The sequence below is a fragment of the Mus caroli genome, chromosome 7 (assembly GCF_900094665.2).
Source record: "Mus caroli chromosome 7, CAROLI_EIJ_v1.1, whole genome shotgun sequence".
Lineage (NCBI taxonomy): Eukaryota > Metazoa > Chordata > Mammalia > Rodentia > Muridae > Mus > Mus caroli.
In genome coordinates, this window is record NC_034576.1 from 26840235 (window position 1) to 26858988 (window position 18754).

Here is an 18754-nt window from a genome sequence, read left to right on the forward strand (position 1 = left end):
AAAAAAAAAAAAAGAATGACCAGCTCATATATATATGGTGCCATCTTGTGGCAAGAGCATAAATATAACTGATACGTACTAATGCATTTCCTTTCTGGTAAGTAGTTGATTCCTTTTAGGGGGAGGGGCAGAGTTTGCAACAGGCTCTCAATAGGACTCTGCTTGAGAAGAGTTCGCTGTGTAGTGCTAGCTGCCCTGGAACTCACTGTATCCTTGTTGTTCATTTCGTTTCTGGTTTCTAGGAACTGAGTGCAGTGGTGCAGCACTTGAGTTGCTAAGGTAGGAGGACTGTCAAGTCAGCTGCCAGATGGGGCATGGTAGTGCACCTTTAGTCCCCGCACTTGGGAGACAGACGGAAGCAGATCACTGAGTTCAAGGCCAGTCTGATCTACTTACTGAGTTCCAAGTTAGCCAGTTCTACAGAATAAGATACACTTGATTTTCAACTATTTTACATTTTTAATTAATTCTTTTTACTTTTATCTGCATTTTTTTATGCTGAATTTATTCCCATGTGGTACATTTTTGTTTCGTCTGGGATAGCTTTTTATTTCTGTGCGACCTCTTCCGGCTTTGGAACGATCTGTTCCTTCTCAGTGAGGATCATCTCCAAGTGGCAGGGGGAGCTCATGTATGGGTTGATCCGGCCATGAGCTCTGTAGGTACGTCGGGGGCATCTTAGGTGCCTTGTTCACCTGGATGTGTTCAATGACTAGAGAATCCACATCTAAACCCCTAAGTTCAGGGTTACTCTCTGCATTGGTAAGCATGTGCTGCAAACATTCAGCAGTCTATTTTGGCCACTGACCCTGTGTCCAGCCCCATTGCTTGGCCTGGGAATACCTACACTCCACCATTATACCACATTGCTTCTTTAAAGTGACATTCTTCAGACACTTGGTGACTTCCCTGATATGCATACCCTTGATAGCCTGGCAGTTTCACCAGTGTTCTTAAACTGAACATGAAGATTTGAACTTGTTTATTTGCATGATTTTGTAGGAGTTTCTGGGTCAGTAGAGTAGCAAGCCATCTTCGCAGGTCACCTCAGAATGCTTATAGGAAGAACCATTTATCTCTTAAAAAGAATCTGGGGTCTCTTAGTTTAAGTGTTTTGACTGTGTGTGTACCATGTGCATGGCTGGTGCTCTCAAAGACCAGAAGAGAGTTGTAAACTGGTATGTGGGTGTTGGAAATAGAACCAAGGTTATCTTCAAGAGTAATAAGTGGGGGCTGGTGAGATGGCTCAGCAGTTAAGAGCACCGACAGCTCTTACAGAGGTCATGAGTTCAAATCCCAGCAACCACATGGTGGCTCACAACCATCGGTAAGGAGATCTGATGCCCTCCTCTGGTGTGTCTGAAGACAGACAGCTACAGTGTACTCATATAAATATAATAAATCTTTAAATTGAATAAATAAATAAATAAATAAATAAATTAAAAAAAAAGAGTAATAAGTGTTCTTAACTTGTGGCAGGACCTCAGTGTAGCCCTGGCTTGGCTGGAACCCCCAGGGATCCGCCTGCCTCTGCCTCCGGAGTGTTGGGATTAAAGATTTACTGTACTTTATAGTGTGTTTGTGTGCCGTGGTGTACATGTGAGGTCAGAGAACTATTTGAGGGTGTCTGTTCTCTCCTTCCACCATATTAGTCCCAAGGATTAAATTTAGGTTATTAGGCTTGGCAAACAGGTATGTATACCTGCTGAGGCACCTTGTGGGCCCCTCATTCTCTTCCTGATAATGTAAAATTGGATGTTTGGGATATTACCTCCCTGGGTAAAGCGGCATCTCTGTAATCCCAGTACTTGTCTAGGCTGGCCTCAAGGCTGGTCAGGGCTACATGGCTTTTTCCCAAAACGAAAACATTCCCTCTGCTCACAGAAAAACAAACAAACAGAAAAAAAAAATAATAAAAAAGATATGTGGGAGCTGGGAACTGAACTTCAATTCTCTGGGGGAGCAGGGGTTGTTCTTAACTGCTAAGCCACACATTTGTCTTGAAATAAAATAATAATAATAAAAAAGCCTTCAGCTTTTGCAAGGACTTGAGTCTGGCTGTGAGTTCACCCAGGGCGCTGATTACAGTGGTCAGAAGCTGTAGCTGCAGCCTGACTGATGTCCTCCTCGCTTGCATCCATTCCATCCCCAATAGTTAAGGGAAACCTTGACATTTCAAGGTAAGGTCTTACTATGAATCCCAATCTGGCATGGAATTCTTAGTCCTCTTGTTTCAGGATCTGTGAGGTAGGTTACAGGCAGGCGTGCAACCTATATGCCTTTTTTTCCATGTGCGATTTTCTATGGTTTTAAGTCTTACATGGGCTCAAGTTACTCCATATGAGAAATTATAAGTCCCACATTTATTTAGATATATATCATGTGCAGGTGACATTAATATTTTGAAGTTACAGTTTAATAAGAACTGTTTTCGTAAAATAATCCAAGGTTATTTGAGTTTTGAAGATGTGGATTCTTGAGATGTGGATACAGAAGTCAGCCCATAGTTACAGAAGAGGATATTCTAATGTGGGGTTATGTGGCTCAAAGCTTGAGTGCAACTTTTTTTTTTTTTTTTTTTTTTTTTTTGAGACAAGGTCTAGCTGGCCTGCCCCAACCTCCAGAATGATGCAGTAACAGACCTGTCGCCATACCCTGCTTTGTGCTTAATCTTGACTAACTCGTTTTGGGTCTCTATAAGTAAGCATCTAGGAGCCTGGCAGTGGCAGGCCAGGCCTTTAATCCTATTGCTCAGAAGGCAGAAGCAGGCAGATCTCTGAGTTCAAGACAGCTTGGTCTACAGGGCGAGTTTCGGGACAGCCAGGGCTATACACAGAAACCCTGTCTGGAAAAACCAAAAAAAAAAAAAAAAANTCGGCCGGGTGTGGTGGTGCACGCCTTTAATCCTAGCACTCGGTAGGCAGAGGCAGGCGGATTTCTGAGTTCGAGGCCAGCCTGGTCTACAAAGTGAGTTCCAGGACAGCCACAGCTATACAGTGAAACCCTGTCTCGAAAAAACAAAAAAAAAAAAAATTGTCAGGCTGGTGAGATGGCTCAGCGGTTAAGAACACTAACTGCTCTTCCTGAGGTCCTGAGTTCAAGTCCCAGAAACCACATGGTGGCTCACTACCATCTATAAAGGGGATCTGATGCCCTCTTCTGGCCTGCAGATCAGAGCACTCATACGTTAAGTAAAAGAAAAAAAGAAAGTCTAGGACAGTGTTTCCAGTCTACCTAATGTGACTCTTTAATACAGTTCCTCGTGTGGTGACCCCCCAAACATAAAATTATTTTCGTTGTCACTTCATAACTAATTTTGCTATTCTTATGAATCATAATGTAAATATCTGAATTTTCCGATGGTCTTAAGCAACCCCTGTGAGAGGTTCCCAGGTGAAGAACCGCTGGTCTAGGAACTAGGAAGGCAGGAAAGAGAAGAATAAAACAAGATCAAAGCATATGTAAATAAAGTCCTTTGATTGCCGGGAAGTAATCACTGGGCCTTCGGGGAAAGCCAACTTGTTGATGTCCTACTGCGCATGTGTAATGCTAACCCCCCCACCCGCGCCCGCCCCCAGCTCAGAACGAGGCTCTTAAAAAAAAAAATAAATAAAAAGTTAACATGACGGGCTTTGCCTAAAGTACGCAGGCGCGCTGCCTTGAGCCTGCCTCCTCTTAGTTCCTGCGCTTGCGGTCTGATGTTTTCTGAGGCCATTCCCTTGGTCTACTACGTCAGTTCCTGTTTGTGGCTGGAAAAGGCGGTATTTCCGGCCAGCGGGTGGGAGGGGGCTGTGAGCGGGGGCTGGGGGGAGGGGGCGGGGGGGGCCCGCGCTGCGCGAGCCGTTGGGCCTGACTCCGAGAAGGCGTCGCCGCCGCCAGCACTGCCGCCGTTGCTGCCGCCAGTTCATAAATAAGGAGCGGGAACGAGCTCAGCGTGGCGATGGGCGGGGGTAGAGCCCGGCCGGAGAGGCTGGGCGGCCGCCGGTGACAGGTGAGTACGCCAGCGCGTGTCCCCAAGCGCCCTCCCCTCCGCGATGGTCGCGTCCTGGCCCCCCGTGGGGCCTCGCTGGGCCGTACCACCCGTGCCCGCCTGGCGGGGACCACGGACCTGGAGGCTCCCCCCCTCTTCCGGAACGGAGTGGGGGCGCCTGCTGCGGGGCTGGGGGGGACAAACCCAGAGGGACGCGGGGCGGCCGTGGTCCATACCACTGCGGCGGCGGGGGGAGGTCTCTGAGCGTGCGGGCTGGGGGCTGCCCTCGGGGACATCGGGGGAGACAGCTCCTTCTCTGTGGTGCCAGCCTGTCCAGCTTTTGAGGCGCTCACGGTGTCAAGTGCCGCTTGGGTGCTTTGGGAGCCGTTCCTATAGTGCACTTAGAGGGATGGGAGCTTCTGGAGCGGGGTCTGGGCCCAGGGTGGCCGTGTTGGGGCAGACATGGTAGTACTACCTAGGCACGAGAGAGCAGTCTTTGTACTTAGAGGAGAACAGGGTCGGGTGGAGGGCTGTGATGTTTATCATCTTGAGGCACAGGGTGCTGGGAGGCCCGAGTGAGTGTTAAGGGGCGTACTTTTAGGGGTGTGATACTGAGTGGGCGAGGAGCGCTTTTCTCTTCCTGTAATATGCAGGGGTGGGCGTTTACACTCAGCTCACCCTTTCTTGAACTTCGTTATGACTTTGGGGAAAACGGGATCGTTACTGGACTGCTTTTTATCATGGGGTTGTCCACTCACCACTCCAGAACCCTCTCAGATTATTTCTCTTTAAGGTGTGTGGGACATCCTTTGGCAAGTTCTTTGCTTCCGGGGGTGGAGATGTGTTTTAGAAGTCACTGAAGTTTTCTGATCTCTAGTCTGGCTCCCTATTAGGAAAGGGAGGGGCTATCGGGCTTGGATAAGGAGAAGTGCCTCTGGACCTGCTTGTCACCTTTTGGGCGGAAGGTGTGTTTTAAGGGACAGCTCTCTAAAGTGAAGTGGAGGTGGGGGACACATCTTTATTCTCAGAATTTGGGGCCCCTGTTTCTCTCATTTGGAGAACTTTTGGGACCTGGTGACAGGCCTCCCACTACTAGAAAACCAGAGGTTCAGGTCAGGCTGATTTTGCCTGTTTACTATTCCCTCCTCAAGAGATGCAGGTGAGAGTTCAGGTACTGCCTGGTGTCGTGGATATGGATGTGAAGGGGCCTATACCAGCCCAGCCCACGTTTCTCCAGCCCGCAGCCACGTGGCTGCTTGTGCCTCCCTGTTGCCAGCTCAATCTAGAGTCCTGTTTACGCTCCTACTAGTTGAGTGATAACAGTTGGCCTCTTGGTGAGGTTGACTGCTGTTTTCCCAGCTGTTCTCTCTGCAGAGGCCAAGGGTACTTGGAGGGGAGTGTTCTTTATCCAGCTTGGTCTGACCTAGGGAGAAAGGCTACGTAATAGTGTTTGGGACTGTTTTAGGTTCCTCACAGACCTAGTTTCTTACTGTGGTCCCTAAGCAGGGAACCCCAGAAGTGTGTGGCCAGTGTCCTTGCTCCTTAGGCTAGCTTGTGATCTTGGCTTGCCCTGTAACCTTTGTCCTAGGTCTAAATTTCCTGGAGGATTGGCTGCAGTCCCTGATTGACCTAGCTGACCAGTCTGGTGATATGGTCAAGGGAACAGACAGTAGCCATTGATCTACAGCGTTGGTGTCCGTGCTCGCCGGCCTCAGTGCAGCGTGGTTCCCAGAGAGAACGGTGCAGGCAGTGGGTGTCCTCTAGGGTTTTTCTCCACCAGGGATGTGTTTCTCTACCTCTCCAAGGAGCTTTCAGAAGGTTTGCCTGATAGAGTTAACAGGAGCTATAAAAGTAATGACCGTGAAATTGATAGCTGACCTTCACTCAGTGCATCCGGTGTGCCGCACACTGTGGAGGATGCCTTGCGTTCTGGAGTAGCAGACTCTGTTGCCATGCTGTCCTTTTTAGTTGAGGAAACCGAGTCACAGGGCTGCACCATTTCACGTGATAGTGGGTAGTGTGTGCTATTGAGTAGCCCCACCATGCTAGGATGTGATAGGCCTTTCGCACATGGAGGCTTCATGTAAGTTTCAAATACTATAGTTGTGTCCCTATCGTTCTGTCTACTTTATAGAGACCTGACAGTGAGGTAGGAATGTTATGCCCAGGTCACAGGTAAGGCAACCAAGGCACTGAGCCATGGTGGCTTCTGTTTGTGACTCACTACTCTGTGCCCAGCTTTGGGCTTGTGGCTTTATATAGCATTTTATTTCTTTTTGTTGAAGTAAAATTAGAAATTGCAGCCTGAAGGAGAAGGTGCTTTTTTCCAGGTCTGAATCAGACCCCTTGGAAGCCAGGCTGGGATTTAGACGCAGAGGTCCCAGGCTGCAGTGGTCTCTGCCCTCTTGAGTCTGGTTCTGGGTGTCTGCTTTCTTTGGATGTTCCTGTACTTGACAGTTTCAGCATTTCAGGTTTTTCTGGAGAAACTGGGGGACAGAACTGAATTAGACATCTTTTAGCCCTGAGTACATGTGTGCTGGGGACAGAAGAAGCTAGCAGGAGAGCCATTCCGTGAGGTGGTGAGAGCAGCTGTGGACCCTAGTTAGAGACAGGGTGAGGATGAGCTCTTCGGGCTGTGAGATTGGGATGAGATTATTCATCTACATGCAGTAGACTCTGAAAGGTGCCCAGCTCCAGCTGCTGTGAGGAGCCAGTGAGTGACTTAACCGATCGATAGAAAGCTTCTACCATGGTGCCAAGCCATGGGAGTCTCTGCGGACACTCAGAACCTGCTGTAGGATGAGGCACCGCCTTATCCATCCCCTGCTTTCGCTTCTGTTAGGTGTCTAGGAATCCAACTCTGTCCAGTCTCCATCTAGACATTCAATGTCCTGGTTCCCAGCTTCTGTAAAGAGTTATGTTGGGCTGACAAGATGGCTCAGGGGGTAAAGACATTTGCTATGCAGGCCTTGCAACCTGTGTTCAATCCTCAGAACCCACATGAGGGTAGAAGGTCAGAACCAGCTCCACAGTTGTCCTCCGCATGTCACAGCATGTCTCCAACTATGTACATGTACATACACAATACTAAATACAGTTTTCAAAAAGGCTATAGTGCAGTACTAAGCACTGAGTTCAAATCCAGCCTTCCAGGTGCTAGCTGTGTAGCTCTGAGTGGGTACTTCAGCCTTCTTGGAGCCTTGTTCAGGGAGGATAATGCCTTCCTTAGGTGGCAGCAGGGAATCCTAGATACTGCAGCCTCTTCTATGTCTGCGCAAGTGATAGACAGGTGTGTGCTCAGTGTGGCCTAGCAAATTGTAATTCATTCACTGCTGCTAGGACTCTGTGCCCTAGCCAGTTTGTAGTAGTTTGTCAGAGGACATCAGGAGAAAAGTAGGGCTGACATTAGTCACTTTCCCAAATGTAGAGTCAAGGTGGCACACAGTAAAGTCAGCTAACAAGTGCCCCTCAGTACAAACTGTAGGTCCTTCCCACGTTCCAGAGTTGGTTCATACTTCTGTTTTGTGTGCTTTTTCTAAATCCCTGCCACAGTCATGGAGTGGTGGGAAGGTTGGGAGCAGGCAGGGTGTTGCATCAGGTGAAGATACTAGGGTACTGACAAAGTCCCAATTCTGTCCAACGTTGTACAGCATGTCTTTAGTCCCAGCGCTGAGGAGACAGATGCTGGTGGGTCTCTGTGGGTTCCAGGCCAGTCTGATGTACATAGTATGTTCCAGATTAACCAGGACTACATAGTAACACCCTGTTTACAAAACAGAAGTCCTTTGTGGAGCTGAAGGAGTTGGTTAACAGGAGGGTAAGCAAGGAATAGGTTAGCTGCTAGGTGGTGAATTTGGGTGAGGCCCTGGGGACCATCAGGAGCTTCTTTGCCTGGGAGCAGCAGGGAGACCACCGTGGGGGTGGGGGAGGATGAGCTTGATGAGGTGTGGGGTGTCCCACAGGGAGAGGCCTGCGAGAGTGGGGGAGTGCTGGTGGCCAGGGGATGGGGCCTGGGAAGGAATGTGGGGTCTGAGGATTTACTCAGTTGGGTGGTAACCTTGGCCTTGGAGGTTTTCAAGCTTCTGCCTAGGGCCAGGCACTGTTTCACAGGCCTCCCACTTCCCCCTCAAGAGAATAACTGCCCTACAACTGCTCTGGTGGAGACCCACTGGTTGCCTCCCTTTTCTGTGGTTTCACACTGTGTTCCCCAGGGCCATGGCTGGTACATTTAGGGATTGAGGTGGGGACTCAATGGGCTGACTTGTCTATGCATCTCCAGCTAGCCTAGCCAGCTACTGTTGCTAAGTAACAGTATGAATGGCTGTCACACTGACAGGAAGGGTCCTTGCCACAGTCTGCCTACTGCTTCTCCAGTTGGCTCCAAAGTTGGAAGGAACGGCGTCCTGGGCCTTACATTCTAGTGAGAGTAAGGACCAGTTTGTAGTGTGACAGCATAGCAGGTCAAGGTTGGTGTTAGCAGGGCAAGGCACATGGAGGTTAGGGGAAAGGGTCATGATGATTCTATTTGGTTTTGATTAGATGGTCAAGGAGGGTCTTTTTTACTAAGATAGACATGGGGGCTCAGCCTAGAAGACCATGATGGAGTCATGACAGGCCCGGGGTGAAAACCTTGAGGATGGAAGGAATTGGCTCTGGCTGCCCCCTAATGCCCGTGAAAGCCCCTGTACCTGTGTTAAGCCCTCAAGTGGAAGGGGATCAGATGCTGTGTTTGTGTGGTTTGGCTCCAGGGGTCCCCTCAGCACAAAGGTGCTTAGTGGCCTAGATGAGATGAGGATGTCTTTTAGTCTGGCCTATGAGCCTTATCCCTAAGGCTTACCCTGGTGTGTGTGTTTCCAAGGCTTGCTCTGGAGAGAGTGAACCTCTTGGGGGTCTACACAGATCCCAGGGATGGGGGATGGGAAGAGGCATCGCAGTCAGGCATCAGGAGAGTGCAGCACTGCCCTTCTGTGGGCCTCTCTAGCTTCCCAGAGCTGTGTGCAAAAGGCCCTCAGCCACTGGGCCTCCGGGCTGCATGGTGAGGTGGTTCCGTGGCAGATCTTATGGACAGCCAGCCAAGCAGTGAGAGGCCCAGCCCGGGGACACAGCCCAGGAGCGGGACCAAGACGGAGGGAGGGCGGATGCTAGTGTGGGAGGACTGCAGGGTGGGATCAGCCTGCTCGGCACCCACAGCAGGGCCTGTGCTCTGGGTGGGCTGTGCAAGAACAGCAAGCTGGGCTGGCTAAGGAGAGCCTCCATGCCCGAAGTCCTTTCGGCAAGTTCCTGGAGCTCAGCTGCCCAGTAAGGAAGCTCAGCTACAGATGTTGTTTCTGAGGGTGAGGCCAGAAATCTAAGCCTTTCTCCATTTGCCACCTCGATGGCCTTCCTGAATGCAGTGGGGCAGCTGCCACTGCTCATCTCTTCCCAGAATTAGGGCTCCTCCTTCTCAGCCAGTGATTAAACCTGGGGTGGCTGAGAGGGAGCCCTGGTTTTAGCATTTTGAGGTTGCTGTGGAGCCCTGAGCATCTGGGTTCATTCTCTGAGGTGAAGTTTGTTCAGTTAAACTTGGAAGTTTTCCTGCAGGGTCATGGGAGGCTTCAGGAAGCTAGTGGATAAGAAAGTGGCAGCCTGTTGAGAAGGTACTTGGTTGATTGGGTTCTTGCTGCTGTGGTTCGTGGCACCAGAGAGCAGAGAAGGACTCTCAAGTGGGCAGCCTGTGCTTGTGGACTGGAGGAGTAGGTTCAGGATGGAAGTTTTGGGGGCCTGAGGCCTGATGAGCTATGGTGCCGGCGTACATTGTACTCCTGAGTGTGCCCTGTGCACAAGCACTGTATCCATGCATGGCATCCTGGGGTGTGGGAAGGGCTCTTATTTCCAGTTAGTAGGTGAGACCGGAGGCACACAGTGATGCATAGCATGTTTTGCTTATTTTGGTTGTGTGTGGTGCTTTCACTTGAGTTCATTGGCGGACATGCCCATATCAGGTCTTTGGTAACTTGCTGCCTTACTACCTGAGACAAGCTCTCTCACTGCACCTGAGACTTGCTGTGACAGCTAGGCTGGCTGCTCAGTGAGCTCTGGGGATCTTCTTGTCCCTACCCCTCAATGCTGGGGTTGCAGACCTAAAATTTTTATGTATATGAGTGTTTTGCTTACATATCTGTGTACCGTATGTATGCTTGGTGCCTTTGGAGGCGAGAAGAAGGGGTCAGATCCCCTGTAACTAGAGTCACAGATGGTTGTGAGCTGCTCTGTGGGTGCTGGGAGCCTTTTCGAGAGCAGCTAACACGCTTAACTGCTGAGCCCCCTCTGCAGCACTCTGCCTGGCTTTCTGTAGTGGCTGGGGAGTCAGACTCTGGCTCCTGTGCTTGCAGAGCAAGTGCTTCTGCTCCCCGAGCATTTCCTCAGCCCTGGTTCTTGAGACAGGACTTTGTAATGAAGCTCAGGCTATCTGAATCTCGTCATCCTCTTGCCTTGGTCTTCCCAGTGCTGAGGGTACAGGCATATACCATCATGCCTGGCTATGTGTGGGGTTTGTTTGTTTTGTTCTGAGACAGGAGTTCCCTCTGTAGCCTTGGCTGGTCATGAACTTTTGCTGATAGACCTGTCTCTTTCTTCCAAATTTTTATATCACAGCTATATATCATCATACCTGTAGGAACAATAGAAACAAGCTTGATCTGTCTGTCTACCTACCTATCTGTCTGTCTGTCTGTCTGTCTGTCTATTGCAGGCCTGGAGCTTACTCAGTAGACTAAGATGGCCTCTGGCTCACAGAGACCCACCTGCCTTTGCCTTCTGAGTGCTGGGATTAAAGATGTGTACTACAATGCCTGGTTGGCTTGTTTTTATATTCCACTGTCTCAGTAAAGCTTTATTGAGCCCTTCCTATGCCTTGTATGGTTCTTGTTCCTGGGGAGGGAACTGGTCTTGGGAAGCTCCTGAGGAGAGAGCAGGTAGGCTATAATGGGAAATCAGGAGGGGTAGGCTGGGCAAGGTTGGGAGGTTGAGCTCAGCAGAGTTGGCTAGGGTAGTTGGAGCTGAGGGAGTAGTCAAGGATACAAGGCAAGAACTTTGAAGTGAAGAGTCAGGGCTTCATGCCATCAAAGTAAGGCTAGGGAAGCAGAGAGGGTGGCTATATGAGGAGAGGCTGGATGGGGTTCAGGTAGTGGCCTGAATGGGTGGGACATGGGTAGGCACAGAGCCAACCATAATCTGCTTTATAAATGGGCTCTCTTAGGGCCCAGCTTTTCAAATTGGGATCCAGAGGCCTTGGTGGGTGGGGCGTCTGGGGTAGTCTGTGTTCTTCAGCTAGTGCATTTTCATTTAGATGGTATTTTATTTTACAAAACTTAGCAGGGTGTGGTGGCACATGCCTTTAATCCCAGCACTTGGGACACAGAGACAGGAGCATCTCTGTAAGTTCAAGGCCAGCCTGGTCTACAAAGTTTCAGGAGAGCTGAGGCTGTTATACAGAGTAACCCTGTCTCAAAAAAGAAAAAGAAAGAAAGAGAAAAAACTTAATATAGGTATGCTGTGAATCATCTTTATGATTTCATCCCAACCCTAGTCACTGTGTTAATAAGCCACTTCCCAGGCCCTTACCCTGATGGTCCTAGATTTGACAGTTGGGCTTTGTGCAAAAGCTGCCATTTTCCCCAGGCTTGTCACATCCCCAGGTAGTCATACCTCATTCAGAATGCCGTGCCAGCACAGGCATGTAAATAAATCTGACTCTGTCTCTTTAAAGACAGGGTCTCACTAAATAGGCCTGGCTAGCCTAAGACTCCCTGAGTAGACTAAGCTTGCCTTTAGTTCACAGAGATTCTCCCTGCTTCAGTCTCCTGACTGCTACCATAACCTGTCTAAAAATTGTCTTTGAGGTAACATAAGCACATTCTTAGTCCTAGTAGTGCTCAATCCAAACTTACAGACAAGGGAACAGATGTCCAGAAGAGTCCTAGGTAGCCCCTGGAAGGGGTACAACAAGATTCTGTGCTCACTGAGGCCTCCACCTAGCATGCCTGTGTCCTGGGAGGGATGGGTATAGATGGGGCTTCTAGTCAGGCGCCATGATGCTGCCTTGGCCAGAGAGCCCTGCCCACCATCCTCCTCCATCAGACTCCAGGTGTTACATGCCAAGGGTCTCTGGGGCTGCATAATAGCTGCTAGTTATGTGCTCTGTTTGTATGCTAAGCAATTACAGTTAAAGAGAAGGGAAAGTGTGGCTCTGCAGGACCCTAGCTCAGTGTTCAGTGTCTGCACTTCTGCCAATGCAAAAGTTGCGTTGGTGTGTTCTACCTTAAGGATAGATGTTTCCTGCACGGTTCAGGGCATTGTCCTGTGTGATTAGTATTCCCAGTTTAGGCTCCAGCTTCAGCCTGCTTATCTGCATAATGGGGAAGGTGGCACCACTTATCCATCAGGACTCATGTTAGCTTGTACCAGCTCTTTGAGGAGTCCTCCCCCGAATAACTTGCAATGGGAGAGCAAGCCCCTTCTCGTTTGTCCCTGGATCCCCTCTGAGCACCAGCCTTGCTTACAGCACAGGTGGGAGACCAGGGAAGGAGTGATGACAATGCAGGGTCAGCCAGTTAGAGGCCTGCTCTGAGTACGCGTGTGCGCATATGTGTGCTGATGTCTGCAGGGTGTCTGAGACAGTAGTGGCCTTGATAGAGTGGTAGAGAGAGCAATGTGAGAAGAGTGATGGCTTAGTCTTGGGAGCAAAGGCAGAGGGAGTTGCAGGCTTAGGTCCAATGGCAGAAGTTTAGTCTCTTCGGCTGCATGTATTTTAGCTGTCTAGATGTTCCCATCTTGACTTCTTTTGTATCAGATATGGTTCCTTTGGTCCCCAAGTGAGGTACATGGTGTGAACGTTGGGACCAGTGGAAAGGAAGGAAGGAAGGCTGTGATGTAGCCTCTCACCTTGCCATTTCAGGCCACAGGTCTCCATCTCTTTCCCAGGGAGAACCAAAGCCTTCAGAGGTGCTGGGCTGGCTCACTGGTACCTTTCTCATCTCAGCCTCAGGTCCTCCCAGCACTGCTCTTCTTCCAGCTTTCCATGTGGCTTGTCTGGGTCACAGTTTTGCTCAGATGTTACCATCTACATGAGCCGTTCTGTGACCTCTCCTTGGTCTCCATGATTTTAGACACCTTGAATGTGCTATATAATTTACCTGTTTATTTTGCCTTCTCCTCCCACAGCAGGGGTTCTGTTTGGTCACAGAGAAATCCTTAGTGCCAGTGCTGTCACAGTGGATACCATCCAGTGGGATCCAGTGAATGTGCAGTGTTTGTTTTTACCTCCACCTGGGGGTCTAGAGCACAAAAGCTCTGGGTCTAGTTGTTAGCCCTCCTGGAATTATTTAAAGTTCTAGGTCTAGCCCTGTGATGGGTAGTGCTTAGGACTGGTAACAGTGGGGACCAGAGTAGATTCTGTCCCTACCAGTAGAGGCCACATTGCCAGAGGCAAGTAGAGGTCTGTTTTCTGAGGGAGGGGCAGGCTGAGTGTCAAGTGTCCTTGTCATTCAGGGAAGATTTTCCTGAAGATGGAGGGTTGGGCTGAGAGCACAGTGAACAGCATCCTAGCTAGGAAAGCAGTGAATACAAAGGTCCTGGTAAGAGCAAACTCCTCAAGGGACCCAGACAAGAGATGATTTTATGTGTTGGTCTGCAGAGGCTGCAGTTCAGAGGCAGGTGGTCGTTGACAGTCTGGGTAAGGGCCTAGGGCGTGTTCCACGCATGCCTGTCAGCTGTGCTTGGAGAAGCCCACTGAGTGCAGCTGGTGTTCTTGGTTTGTGTGGAGAGCATGGCTGTGCAGACTGGAATACTTGACATGATTTCCGGGGGTTCAGTGAGGGGAAGGTGTGTGTTGGGGGAGGTGGTAGAGAAGACAAGGAAATCTGTTCTGGGCTTATTCTTGTCCCAGTTTCTGGCAGCTGCCTACACCTTCATCCTGCCTTCAATCCTACCTACTTCAGGAGACAGATGGGTGGGTGGGGGATGTGGGCTGAAGAAGAAAGTTAAGTCTTTTAAAAGCCACCATTTCACCAGGGAGGTGGAGTAGGTAAAATTTTACATGTTCAGAAATACCCAGTGTGTTCACCCACCAGAGGGAATAATAATAGTAATACCTGAGCACTGCAGCTGCCCCTTAGGGAGCGTTCAGTTTGGATCCCAAGGCCACCTTGTGTCCTGCACCTGGAGCTCTGTTAGCATGGCTCTGAGTCCTGTTTCTGTGCATGTTTTACTTAAGTGCCTGCCTTCTTGAGCACTGAAGCTCAGAACTGGAGATCTCTACTGACCCTGTATCTGATTTTCTAAAAGGCCTTCACTAAATTAAAGCCAGTTCGGACTTCTAAAGTAGTGATACCTTGTCTTAAAAACGCACAAAAGTACTATGAATAGCAATCTTTCTCTCCTTCCCTTTTTTATTCTTATGCTGGGATGGAATCCAGGATGCCCATATGCTAGGCAAGCATGCTACTGCTGAGCCATTCCACTTAACTCTCTTGGTGGTTTTTATTTTTTTATTTTCAAGACAGGCCTTGAACTCTCTGTAGCACAGGAAGGCCCTGAGCTTGTGATCTTCTAGCCAAAGCCTTTACGTGATCTGGGATTGTAGGCCTGTGCCACCAGGCCTAGATTTGGCACAGAATTTCTGTGTGTGTCTGTGTGCATACCTATATGTGCTGTGCTATGCACATAGAATTCAGAAGATAACTTGTGGGAGTTGGTTTTCTCTGCCATGTAGGTCCTAGAAATTGAACTCAGGTTCAATTGAACCAGGTCCAGCCTGGTGGTGAGTGCCTTCGCCTACTAAACCATATTAACCAAGAAATTAGTGCCTTTCTGGTGGCACCCACCCACAAGAGGATGGATAAACAAACTACTGAAAATGTCCAACTACAAAAGGGCCACAGGCTAAAGCACAGGAGACAAAGGTCAGGAGACCCAGAAGAAAAAATTAAACAAGAAATGATTTTCAGGGCTGGCCAGCTGTACGTGCTGGTGAGGACCGATCTCTCTCTTATGCAACCGTACTGAGATGAAGGAAGGACTGAAGGCCGGAGTGGAAGGACGCATGCATCCTCCCTCTGAGACAGGCCTCCCCCAAGGAGACAGCTGATAGTGCTCCCTTGTGACCACAGGGCTCTGTTTTACCCTTTGTGCTTTACTGCATTTGAGAAAGTGCCCTTTTCTGCACTCCATCACAGAATGTTGTCAGCCATACAGAAGAATTCCAATTTGGGAGTTGAGATGGCACAGGAGAGCCCAACTTGGGCCTCTGAGCTGCCAAAGCAGGAGTTTCCCACTTGCCCCGAAAGGTGCTTGTTTCAGCTTCCCATCTAGGAGGGCCTGGCCAGGGTGAGGAGGACTCCCGAAGTCCTGAGGACCTGGGTTTCAACCCCAGCTCTGCTGTGTCACGTGTGTGGTCAGCTCTGCACAGGGAGGAGAGGTGATTAAAGACAGTCCCCAAATGGCTCTAAGTACAACTGGTGAGATTTATTCTGTTTAAGCAGTGGCTGAGAGCTAAGCATGGTTACAGACACCCATAATCCCAGCACCTGGAAGGCTAAGGATGCCCTGAGGTTTAGGGCCAGCCTGGCCTACACTATAAGGCTATTTAAAAAACACACGCACACCCCTCCCCTCCCCCCCAAATGTTGCTGAGTGCATAGGTACTACACTGATCTTATGTATCACTCAGTAGCATTGTTTTAAGTTGTCTTTAGAGCTAGGTGTATGGTTCAACTGGTAAAATAGAAGGACTTGAACTCAATCCCAAGAGTGTGCTTGGGGTTTAGAGACACACACAAATCATCTTCAGGACATTGTCTTTCCGTCTGTCTAACTCATGTACTATGTCTTCAGTAGTGTTCAGAGGTCCCGGTAGAAGCCAAATATCACAGCTTTGGGTCCAGATACATACGAGAGGTAATTAATACATGACACCAAGGACCTGAGCTGGCAGAGTTCATGGGCCAGAGGAGCAGAGTAGGGCCCACCTTGTCCTAGGTGGGCAGTCTAGAGAACAAGCTATGCTCAGCAAGACAAGGTTCCCTGGGCTTAGACTGTGAGGTTTGCATAGACCCAACACTGTCCACTTCCTCCCTCCACTTTGGGACTTGTGATCACTAAGGCCAGAACCCTTCCATCCTCAGCCCAAACCCTTCTGTGAGGCTGCACCATCCGTGTTTATTCCCTCAGAGGCCTTCCATTCCCGTGATGCTTAGCTTCTGAGACACACCGAAGCACCTCAGTGGCTCCATACACCTGCTTAAGGGAAGAAAGCCGCGGGCACAGGCAGGCTCTGCTCATACCCCTTTGAGAACCATTCCAGACCCCTTCCATCAGCAAGGGAAAGGCTGGGACTCTTGCCTGTCTAGTTATCACTGGATCCAGTTATCACAGGCTTGCTGTATTGTGCAAACAGTAGGTGCTTAATAAAAATATGGAATGGCTGTAATTCCCCAGACATGTAATCCCATCTACTCAAGAAGCAGAGCCAAGATGCAAATTCGGCCCTTCTTGGGCTATAGAGTAAGTTCTAGGCCAGTGTAGGTAACTTGAGACCATGCCTCTAAGAGTTAAAAAGAAGGTTGGGGTCTGGCTTACCGAGAGAGAGCTTGCCTAGTGTGCACAAGACCCTAGCTTGAGTGCCCAATTCTGGAAGGAAAACAGTCGATAACGTGAGCATATGCAGAGTTAGGCCTGGCACCAGAAACAGCTCAAAATGAGCTCGCTCCCCTCTGCAGCTGGCTGTGACCTCTCACCCCTCAGTGGTCTGGCTTCCCTGCCAGACTCACTGATGGACTCAGAGGCAGGAGGGTGGCAGGGACCTGCACTTCCCAGTGGCAGTATTAGTGGGGGGCTTCTTCCTGACTTCAGAATCCTGCTGACACAGTGGCAATGAAAGCCCCCGCCCCATTTTGTTTCAAATTCTGTCACCTACTGCTGATCCAGGCCTTACGTCTTAGAGGAGGAACTGCTAAGAAAGAAGACAAATAACCTGTCATTGACAGTCAGAATCTGCTTGTGGGGACTCAGGACCTGGGGGTCAGGGATAGGGGGAATGGATCTTTTTTTTTTTTTTTTTTTTTTTTTTCAGTAGCTGCCGTCTGCTGTTAGCTGGCCCACTGCTTACAAGAGCATTTTGATAAAAGCTGATGGTGTAGAAAATGTCCATATGCTCAAAGGAATATCTGCCATAGAAATGCTGCAGGAAAGGGTGGCTGCTGGGAGACTACAGGGCTCAAGTAGCCAAATTCTGACTTTTAATTATTACTGATAATTTTCATGACCACCTCACCAGCGTGCATTCCTGCAGTAGGCTACACTTAGCACTGTGAGTTTTTGAGGTTTAGCTCTCCCAGGCAGAGATAATCACTGTATCTCTTCATAACTCGTGAGATTTGTGTGTTTCTTGTTGAGGCATCCTTCTCTGTAAGGGACGCTGTTCTGTTCACCTTGCCTCCCAGGTGGCACATGTGTAGTCAGCAGCTAGAGCCCTAGCTCTGGCCCTCTGGCACACTCAAGTGTGGACATTCTGGGAAGCAGCAGCTAGTGTGTGATAGAGACACAGTGGCTCCCTGCTGTGTGTGCTGCAGAAGGGCAGTCAGGAAAGGTGCTCTTGAGTTCCACAGGCAGGTCTCTGTCCCCCTTCTGAGTGTCCTCAGACTACTCAGCTCCTCAGTGAACAGGCCATCTGCTTGGCTGTGCTGCCTGGAATTTCATCACCACAGGACTGCGTCACAGACACCTCGGCTGAGGCGCCACCCTTAGTGGGAGGACGGCTGGAGGCAGGCAGGACGCAGGGGATCTTCCAGTTCCTCCCCCTGCTCTTAACTGCCTGAGCTGCTGCTGCCGCCTTCTTAGTTGCTGAAAGGAGACTGTAAAAAGTGGCTCTGGTGTGGAGCTGTGGCCAGGGCCCTACCACTCAGCTGGGAGACCCAAGGTAAATAGCTTCCCTTCGCTGAGTCTGTTCTCACTTGGGCATGTTAGAGCTCCTCTGGTAGGGTATTGGGAGTTCCACTGTCCTGCCTAAGACCACCAGGTTGGCAGTGACTCTCAGACTCTGAAACCCTGACCATCCTTAGCCACACCTGGCTTCCTTCACATAGCTTTGAACAACACCAGCTGCGGGGAGGGCTGTGCATTAGACACCAGCAGAGGCTCACACTAGGTGCTGGGTCTCAGATATTGCCTTCAAGAGGCAATATCACTTTGGGCTCTTAGTTCCCTACCCAGCTCACCATCAAGTATCCACAACTGGCCAGGACCTGGGTGCAGTTTAGGATTTTGGTGTGGGGCCCTCAACCCTAGGCCCTGAGCAGTGTCTTTGGCTTCCTCTGAACCCTGTTCCCACCACAGAGCTTTTCCATTTTCAACTTACCTCTGAAAGTCTTTCCATGTACTGCTCTGTTCCCCCCTTGGTTCCTGAGGCTTTTCTCAAACGCCGTTCACTGGGCAGTGTTCCTCATTATTCTCAGCACCTCTCCACCCCTTGACATTGGTGTGTGTGTGTTTTGGGGGTGGTGGTTCTATCTTCCCTCTTCAGAATGTGAGTTTTGTGAGGTCCGTAAATGTGTCTTAGTGGTGTTTTCTAGTATTTGGCGCCCAGGACACACTCAGGGAAGACTGGTAGTATAGGCCGAGTTCAGGTGTTTGTACACTTCGGCCTGTTGGCAAGAATCAGCTCATTCATTGCTTGACAATGTGAGAGCAGGGCTGGTCCACTTTAGAGGTGTTGGTGGGTGTGGAGGAGTTTGCCTGAAAGGCCTACAG

The 18754-nt window shown here is 49.7% G+C and overlaps 1 protein-coding gene across 2 annotated transcripts in view; it reads left to right on the forward strand.

The window, feature by feature from the left end:
• Positions 1-3677: 3677 nt before the first annotated feature.
• The window catches only part of Akt2 (AKT serine/threonine kinase 2), a 48541-nt gene continuing 33464 nt past the window's right edge, over positions 3678-18754 (forward strand). The window contains exon 1 of one of the 2 annotated variants that reach the window (XM_021166455.1): positions 3678-3991. The gene's annotated coding sequence lies outside the window, so the exon portion shown is untranslated. Of the gene's footprint in view, positions 3992-17822; positions 17925-18754 lie in introns of those variants that run through there. The other variant, XM_021166456.2, reaches the window with a different exon arrangement.